Source organism: Lolium rigidum, chromosome 7, assembly GCF_022539505.1.
Source record: "Lolium rigidum isolate FL_2022 chromosome 7, APGP_CSIRO_Lrig_0.1, whole genome shotgun sequence".
Taxonomy (NCBI): domain Eukaryota; kingdom Viridiplantae; phylum Streptophyta; class Magnoliopsida; order Poales; family Poaceae; genus Lolium; species Lolium rigidum.
In genome coordinates, this window is record NC_061514.1 from 20,532,990 (window position 1) to 20,542,859 (window position 9,870).

Below are 9,870 nucleotides of genomic sequence, written 5' to 3' on the forward strand. Positions count from 1 at the left end.
AATTATCGATACGTCGGAGACGTATCAGCTACCAAGGCCGATCTCGTCCGGGAGGCGCAGGCCATTGCTTTCACGCAGAGCATGGAGAAGATAATGGCCGACAATCGTGCCGCCATGGCTGCTAGGGATGAGAAGAGGCGTCTGGAAAAAGAGGCCGCAGCTTCCATCTACCAGAACCTCGCCAAGGAGGTCCTCGATGTCCAAAGGCTGGACATCAAGGCCAAAAAGGCAGACGCCGAGGCCAAATTGCGTGCAGAAGACACAAGGATCATGCTTGCCAACTTGAGCGGCGTCGACGACGACACCAGGGCATGGTTCATGAAGAGGCGCGCCGAAATCCGCGCGCGAGACGCCTGATCGCCGGCGCCATGCGCCCAACACATTGGCCTCCTTTTGGACTTTTTTTTATTGTTGTTCAGGCCTTGTTGTGCCCCTTTTGCTCCACTTTGCGCCGTACGAGCTGCAAAGTGTGATGAACTTGTTGCAGCCCTCAATTTGCGGCTGTAATTTCGTGCAAAGTCGACGCTATTTCATCGTTTTTTGAATTCTGGCCTGCGCCCAAATGCGTCGCCCCGCTGGAGCCAACCCCAGACGCAAACGGACACACGACCATTTCCCCGTCCGCCTGGCGACGTAAACGGACGCCCGCGGACAATTTGGGCGTCCGAAATGCGTCGCGCCGCTGGAGATGCCCTCAACGTCGGCTGAACAACGGGAGGAGGGACCATGGGTGGCGGCTGCTGCAGGGTGGAGACCGGCGATGGAGAAGTCGAGTGCGGTGGAGACGTAGCCGGTGAAGGAAAAGAGGTCGCCGATACAGGGGTAGAAGGTGATGTAGCCCCTGTATCGCAGCAGCCCCAGGCGAATCCCCCTCCGCAGGGGAAGAAAGCGTCGATGAAGAAGCGCCCTCCGTCCCACAAGCCTGCCCCTCCGCCCGTGGAGGCGGTATCACAGGCTCAACAGGTCCGTTCGCGGGACACGGCGAGACCCTCAAGGTCCGCTGCCCCGTATCCTGATGGCGTGGTAGCGAAGCGTCCTCCGAGGTCGGCAGCACCTCCTCCAGCACCGCGACACACCGGCGCCGCTGAGCATGAGGAGACGCGGCCGGCAGGCCCGTGGTCAGCTGCAGCAACGCTGGTGTCACCACGGCCGGCTGCTGCATGGCCAACCGGTCAGGCGGGGGCGACGCAGCCTGCTGAGGCTGCGTAGCCGGCTCCACCACGGCCAGCGCCTGCCCACATGGAGGCTCCGCCAGCAGCTGCATGGGCAGCGTAGTTGGCGACGAACCCCCGGCAGCCCGTCCTGCCGTGCCGAAGACGAGAAGGGCGGCTGCGCCATCGGCAGCGACTGCGGCACCGAGTCTGTCTGAGTCGAAGTAGAAGACGAAGCCGGTGCCCCCCGCTGCGTGCTCCGTGACGAGGAAGCCGGGCGAGTACGACCCTGCATGAAAGTCCGAACTTCTCGCATGAGCCACAATCTCCCGCCCTCTGTCCGTCATCGGTGCAATTTGGTACTAGCAGAATCCGGTGGAATATTCTGGGAGGCTAATGGACCAATCATCATTTGCCTGGAGAAAGCACGATGGTTTACTTCTGTTATTGTCCACGATCTGCCTGGAGAACGCCGGACAGATATTCACTCCCCGATGGGACGTGGACGGAGTAGCAGATGCGGGAGAACAACGGTGACATAACACACAGGTGTAGTGCGATTGAGAATAAACATCCTTTGTGCTTCAGTTTTCTTTCCTAGGCCCTAGGGGGTTATGGGTGCCGTTCTACGTCATGAACCTAGACATCTATAGCAAATCCTCGGCAAGCTCATGGTTGTGTGCATCCCTCAACGCATAGACCATGCACCTCTTTCTCCTTTTCACCTCTCTTGGTGCGATTGTGTAGTTCTATCATCTAGGATTCAAATCTTGGTGCTTATATTTACTATAAATTTCAATAAAACAGGTATTCACAAGTTTGATTTCATGCTTCGGTCACAAGTTTGATTTCGTGCTTCGGTCACGATGACTTTGGTATGAGTACTGAACAGATGAGTCCAAAGCTTGGACCTTGCACGGCAAAGACTTATTTCTGGTTGCAACTATTATGAATCTTGGAACTAATGAAAAAGCCGAATTCTGGAAATGCCCTGGATGGAGGGCTTAAAACCTATGGAAATTTCCCCCTATATACACTCTCTCTGCCAGCAAGAGTTGCTCAGTTAGGAAGGCTCCTCAAAACAACAGCTGTGCCAACTGGATCAATACTTCAAAAGGGGATATCTCTTAAACACATCCGAGTGTTCTTTACTCTTTGGGAGAAAGTTCAAAGGGCGCACCCACTCAATTTGATTGAAACTTATAGGTATTGGATGTTATTCTCCTAGGTTGACCTACGATATCCAATTTCTAGGCCTCGCCTCCTCGAATATGCGCTCCTTATTTTTTGAAGAATTGCCCCCACCCCCTAGAAAATGCAAATTCTTCCTTTTGGTTGTTCTAAACAAGAGAACATGGACTAGTGGTCGCCTTCAACTTCGTTGGTGGCCGAATTGCACTATTTCCAACTTTGCAAGCAGCACCATGAGATGGCTACACAGCATTTTTTGTGGATAGTCTACATCTATGTGTGAAACAAAATACTAAATTGGGTGGGCCTTCGTGACATTCCAACACATACATGGCACACCTTCGACATAGTCAAGGATCTGTGTACATATACAAAATTTCACTCAACAGGTAATTAGTGTAAAAAATGCATAATTTGTGGGTAAAGGTGAAATTTACTCTATTTTGAGTGGATTCCACCCTCTTTTTCTGTCTTATTAGTTAATGAAAGAGGCAAACCTTCTACCAGTTAAAACTCTATCTATCAATTCTGGCGTGTGATTATGAGATGCGCTTTCATAGATGTCTGGTTGTGAATTGTGATGCAGTGTGTGCCATATGGTGTACGTCGTCTTTGTAATCGCAGTTCGCAAGAAAGAAAGACATCTCCGTTTGTTACAAGAAAAGACTATGCCTGATCAAGGTATAACAGTTCCAAAATAAGGAAGGCGTAGTGTGCTTGAGCCTGCAAGATGCGTAAGTTTGTTTACCCAAGCACCACCGGCCGTACGTCTCTCCAGACATGTCGACAATACACTTTGTGCACCTCAACTCGGCACTCCAGTTGGAGAGCATAGATGACAGCGAGGAAGAGTCCAGCGAAACCACACGGCTTAGGAATCAGGACTCTAGCTTCATGCATGTAGATCGATGTGTTAACGACATGGACATAAGGGCGATGTACTTTGCGCGTGTCCTGTCAACTCACACTCATTCCCCTAGCTACGAAGTTCTTGTCTCCTCTTGCAGGCATTCTTAATGCGCCGTGTCCCCTGTCAAAGCTAGCTCGAATCGATTGCGACTGCGCAGATAACAAACTATTTTCATGGCGGACGGAATCCTCTGCTTAGGTTAACTACGCAAGAAAAGAAAGTCAAGTGGCGCCTATTTTAGTGATGGAATGGAAGAAACGAGGATGCTCCCGTCTTCGGAGTTGGCCGGCGGCGGTAGCGTCCAAATCGCCAAACGCATCTTCCCAAGTAGGGAAACCCTGGGATGCTCGTGTCCGTGTCTGGATCCGCCATGGAATCTCCTTGTGTCCAGGCTCGTTTAGTTGGCTGCAATGTCCACGGCCGGTTTTGATATGTTCAGAACTTCTGCTTTTTTAGGGTTGATCTGTTCAGAACTGTGTCTGCTACAATGTAAGAAGTACATTGCTCCATGGATATTAGTCTATTGCAGTGGGATAATCGTGATTTATTTGTGGTCTGATTGGGACGGGAACGTACGGAACTTGTTTGACGTGACTAGGCAATCGATGTGAAGAAGAAATTGACAATGATCTTCGGTAGTAATATTTGAGTAATCAGACTGCAGGCAATCGCACTACTGACTCATGTTACCATACTTCTTGGATGGCAATACTGGGATCCTTCCAACATGCTGCATAGGAACCAGTTGTTGTTGGGTGTTTAAATTCAGAGGAGAAGAGCAACTTAGGGCTGATCGACGCGCCATTTACGGCCGCCAGATGTTACATTAGTAAAATGAATTAATCCTGATGAGAGTGACAAAGCATTCACGACAGTTCCAACAGCTCAATTTGTTCCTACAAGATTTACAGATGTGCTTTGGGCATCGCATTACAGGGAAAGCAGAGCTTTATTCGATCACTGCCATTACCATTACGGAAATCAAGTTATCAACACCATAACTCTGCCTCGCGGCAAAATGATGCTTTCAATTTACACCTCAAAAAACTGAACCTAGCTGATATCCACTCCACTCGTAAGAATTTAAGAAACAGAAGAAAGGGTGTGAATCCTCTGAACTTTAAGCTACTTCTCTCGATTCACAGAATATTGATTGGGTCGACCAATTCAGATGCAAGTTCAGCTTCATAGAAACATAGTTGAGATGAATCACAGAAACTTCTACACGCCTATTATTGTGCATTGCATGACTGGATCCTAGAGACTCATTTTGCAGCTTTGATAATGATAAGTTAGTTGAGCTTGCAAATATATACTCTGTTGATTTCTCTTCACATAATTGTTGTCTCTTGGTTGATGAATTGGACATATATATTGATGTGATGACGAGAAATCTTGAATTCATAGCTTGTGATAGTCTAAGTGGTCTTGCTCTCAAGTTGGTTGAGAAGAGACAACATTTTACATTTCCATTGGTTTATCGCCTTATTACACTTGCGTTGACATTACTTGTGGCAACAACATCAGTTGAGAGAGTTTTCTCGGCCATTAATATTATAAAGTCAGATCTTCGAAACAGAATGGGGATGATTGGCTCAATGATTTGATGATTTTCTATGTTGAAAAAGAGATATTTGCAAAAAAAAAATGATGACATGAAGATTATGCTACGTTTCCATTCATACATTAACGGTAGAGGTCATCTTTCTCAACAGTTTCGACTTGCCAACATTGATACAACTTAATGGTATGATGTTATCTTATCAAAATGTAGCTCTATTTTGTATGATCTAGTTTGTGATAGTCATTTTGTTATTGTACTTGATGAAATGTACAAATTGAATCGGTTTGACCTTTTTGGTTGAATACATTTCCTTTTCTATAAAAAAATAGACCTTATTTCTCCGACCCGGCTCAGTTCAATTCCTGACTCCGCCATTGATATTGTCCAACCACTCTTGAAGGGCATAAGAAGTAGACTGCTTGCGCTCGACTGACATGGGTATACCATATTGGATACTTAGTATTAACATCCCTGGTGCAAAGTTCGGGAAAGAATAGGCGAAGGCCCATTAATAAATCTACATGAAGTCGAAGCCCAGATACTATGTAAAATAGGAAAGTTAGATCCATATCGGATAAACCGACATACATCATCTAAACGACCTGGAGGTGTACTCTGAGACCTAGCCCATTATATAAGGGCTAGGAGGACCGACCGAGGGGGGACAGATTCAATCACATGATACATCATGTAACCCTAGATCTTGAGTAATACAATCTCAGCGATTTAGCCTTTGATCGTACTTTTCGTCGTCTGCCTAGTTTAGCTGACCGGTTTATTGATTCGTCAGCGTTCTCCTTTCTAAAAACTCAAGTCCATCATTATAGGCATTGATAAGGTTAACCCTTTATAATTGGCACCATATGTGAAAAGCTTGGATGCTGGAAGCATGAAATCGACAACCTCTTCCGCAAGCAACAACTTGACTAGATCGGGTGACCAGATGGGCTTCGGATCAATCAATTTTCAAAGAGGTAATTGCACTGCTCATACAATAACTTATCTTTACAGTGCAAAATCATAAAAAACTTGCAAAACGTGTTCCCGCGGTACAACAACTTGTACTTCAGGTGCAAATTCATACAAAACGTCCTAGGAGCCTGACACATGGTGTACCATGTTGGATCAGAAACTTTGCAACAAAGTCTGTAAAGAACAGAGTATTAGCAAACAGGTCCTCAGTTCTATGAGGCCCCAGCAAAGAAAAGTCGCGCCTTTTTTTTTTGGCCGGCGGCGTTGAACTCCCGCAGACATGCTGACTGGTGGCACATCTCGTACCATGCCATATATAGAAGAATCGAGCCAAATCAAGGCACCGTGAGCACCTGGGGTCTACAAACCACCAAGGCAGCAAACGCACGCGAGTGAATCACTGCTAACTCATCAACCCTGCCCGTGCCATCGAGCTGACATTTTTCGGTTGCAAGAAAGGAGGAGGTGATCAATCGTTCGATCGCAGTAAGGATGCCAATGTTCTCATGTCCTCCAATGTGATCTTACTTCTTCCTGTACGGCATCCTCCTCTACGGCTCTACGTCCTCCTGCCCGTTCTGGCCTTCTATGTGCTCGCCTTAGTTTAGCTCCAAAAGTGGAAGCCGGTCGTCAGCCATCGGCAGGTCTTCGTGCTCCCGTTCTGGCAGAGCCCATCGCATAGATAAATCATCACGCGCGAGCCCCTTGTTCACCGCCGGCTCGCACCACGACTCTGGGAAGCGTTCCTCTTTGCGCAGCATTCCGCATCGCTTGTTCTTGAGCGCCACGTCACGCCGAGGCATGCCATCCTGCCAGAACGCGCCGTCGGTGCCCTCATGGCCGTCCAGCAGGTGTAGGCGCAACTCTAGGTTGAGGATACCAAGCGCGTCGTAGGAGGGTTTAAGGAGTTGAGGTGTGCCGAATTGGAAACGTCGACGACTACCCGTCGCCAACGTGCATCCTGCGGCCGGCCTGCGCACACAGATTTCCCAGCACATCGGAGACCGGGGCGTCAAGCACAGCTCTGCGGGACGCTCGGCACTAATGTCACAGTGTCGTGCCTGAAGACAAGGCGTAGGACGCCGACGCCACGCCACGTGAGGCCGTCACAGAAGGCCCTGTTGCCGACGCATGGGGCCGATAAGGATACGGCGCGGACCGACACGTCCGGGTGTGCGGCCGCGGCACCCCTGGTGGTAAGCAGGGCCAGCGCGCCGCCGATGTTGCGCCCCGTGAAAGTGAACCGGACCTCCTCGTCGAGTGCCCTGAAGTGGTGAAGCAGCCGGTCGAGCTCGCCAGCAACCTGCTCGCGCGTGCTCGTCACGTCGTATTTGTTCCTGCGTTCTTGGACGCGCACATGGCCTGGAACCCCTTGACCACCATGGCGCCCTTGTCCCTTCCGACGTCGGTGTCGCCAGTCTTCAGGTTCATGAGCCACTCCTCCACTGCCATCACGTTGCGCCACGCGACGGCCACGTCTCGGTGCCCGACGCGCCCGGACAACCTGGTGGACGTGAGATGTCAAGGTACGAACTGACACGGTCATATAGCTGTACTACATGGGGAACCCCAGACATATCTAGAGCCTCATCTTCTCCTATGGCATGGCCTTTGAGTGGCGGCGGGTTCGCCATCAGCCGCGCCCTAACCGCACAACTGCCGTGACTGGGACGTGGTCGTCGCATGGTGAACCTCATCCGATGCCGGTGCCCAAAGAAAGGATTTGGGGATATTCTCACCTAGATGAGCGGAGTTTTTTTTTTTTTGAAATTGAAATAAGCAGAGGAGGCTTTTTGCTAAATGTTTAAAGCTGGGCCCGTGCATTTTTCAATCATGGCAACGCCAAGTGTCAACTCAGAGCGATTTTGTATGAATTTGCACATGCTATGCAACTTTGTGTACCACGGGAACACACTTTGCAAGTTTTTATATGATTTTGCACATAAGAACAAGTTTTTGTATGGGTGGTGCAATTACCTCATTTTCAAATATCTAAAAACAACACATATATACCAATGAACTTTCCAAATCTGCAATGTCCTTTTTAACGTTTCGGGCTGAATCGATCACATTAACAGCCTAGTCGGGGCCAAATGAGGTAGCCTTTTCAAGAACCGAGTTTGCGATTCCTGATACAATCAGTCCAGCCATAGTATGTTGTTACCTTTCGGAACTGCAGAGTGAGTTATTTAGACAAATATTAGTGTCCATTCTTCCAGAAAATTACATGACTGCTTGCCAAATTAAAGGGCCAACCTCATACATATATGAACTAAAACCAAGCAAACAATCTAGCTCTTCCATAGACCCCCAAGGTTAAAACGTTTTCTTGAGAGAAACATAAGGACTGCTGAGATTAAACGATACCATGATACTTTACACTATTTTAAGGCTTGGGTGTCTATGAAAGCACAAGCCATCCAACTATCATACTATTTGGAGAATGAGTAAAAAGGGGATGAAACCATGGCCAAAAGGACGGCTAAATAGAGAGTTTCCGAAGATATGTGTGAGGACATGCTGAATAAAGAAAGTAATAATCTAATCATTCAACTTTATGGAAGGAATTCGCGATATTTTCTGGATCCTACTGTAGAAGAAAAATAAATGTATTCTGGATCTCCATCAAGGTCTAACTGCAGAAAGCACTTGAAAATAATCTGGCAAGTCATGCAATAGCACCTTGACAGCCTGAGGGACGCAAGGTTTGCTTGAGAGCTAACTCAGACCAAGTCGCTCGCGGTGGTAGAGAAAAATGAAGGATGGCAGAGACACAGCTCAGCTTGGCATCCTGAACAAAAGGGTAATGAATTCAGTTACCAAGTTAGCTAAACAGATATCTCAGTTAGCCGCCTACCTCTCTCGCACAGCTCCGGAGAAGTCTCCCCTCAACCGGACCGCCCCTTCACGGCAGAGGCGAAAGCATTCGCTCTACCACCATAGCCAAAATGGAGGATGAGAAAAGGGGTAGCAGTAGCAGGTATGCAGACGACTACTCACTCGTGCTGCTTCGGGGGAAACCCTGGATCCAGACTAGATCGGACGATGACGGCGCTATGTGCGTCGCTCTACCTATTGGGGTATCGTTTTTAGAGCAGCGGCTAGATGGAGGTGGATCTTGGTGGAGTGGTGTTCACTACCACGTTGTCGTCAATGATTCTCAGCGGCGTGAAGCTGCGGGGTATTGAAGACGGGCGAGGACTGCTAGATGCGTGCAAGATGATGGAGCTGTCTGATGTCATGGTGACATCGACGACGGGCCTGACGCGGTCAATGCGTTGATCTCATTTGGAGATGGGTTCGAGATAGATGGCGGTTGCGAACTCTGCGACATGTGCAATGGCACACCCACAGGGTTTTGCTTTTTGAATGATGTGCGTTAGTGTACCGTCAGGGAGTATGGTTTTGTTCTTAGTCACTTCTTTCATCGTAGGAATAGCGAGTTGTCGTTAGGAAAAAGACTTCAAGTTAATCTTTGTATTTCCCTTGTAAGACATTGTGAATAATTAAATAAAACAGAGAGTTGTGTGTATCTCTTGGATGCAGAGGCTGCTGGACTATGCTCCTTTATCTAAAGAAAAAGTATGCAGAATAATATGACGACTTCAGACTTGTCATTCTAGCACATTTCGCTCAGAACTGTGCCTTGTACAACCAGTCCATACTCCACTGACCAAAGCTCCTTCAAACCTTCAGGAGATCAGTGTACTGCACTGGAACAGTCGTTTGTCTATGATCCGACAGGGACTCGAACGCTAACTTGCTTGCCGTGCCTAGGCAATAAATGGGAAGAAATTGACAGATGATCTTCGGTAACGATAGAGTAATCAGACTTGCTATAATGACCAAGGCTGGCCAGTAATCTAGAGTAATCGGACTGCTAGAGTAACCTACTGACTCATGTTTTCACACCTCTCGGATCGCAATAGACTGGTATCCTTTCACCATGCTGCATAGGAACCGCAGTTGTTGGGTGTTAACTTCAGACGACAAGAGCAACTAGGGCTGATAGACACGCCATTTCCGGCCGCTAGATGTCACATCTAGTAAAATGGATTAATCCTCATGAGAGTGACAAAGCA

At 48.2% G+C, this 9,870-nt stretch overlaps 1 pseudogene; it reads right to left on the reverse strand.

Annotated features, from left to right (window-relative positions):
• Positions 1 to 6,387: 6,387 nt before the first annotated feature.
• On the reverse strand, positions 6,388 to 7,422 carry LOC124670995 (annotated as a pseudogene).
• Positions 7,423 to 9,870: the final 2,448 nt, after the last annotated feature.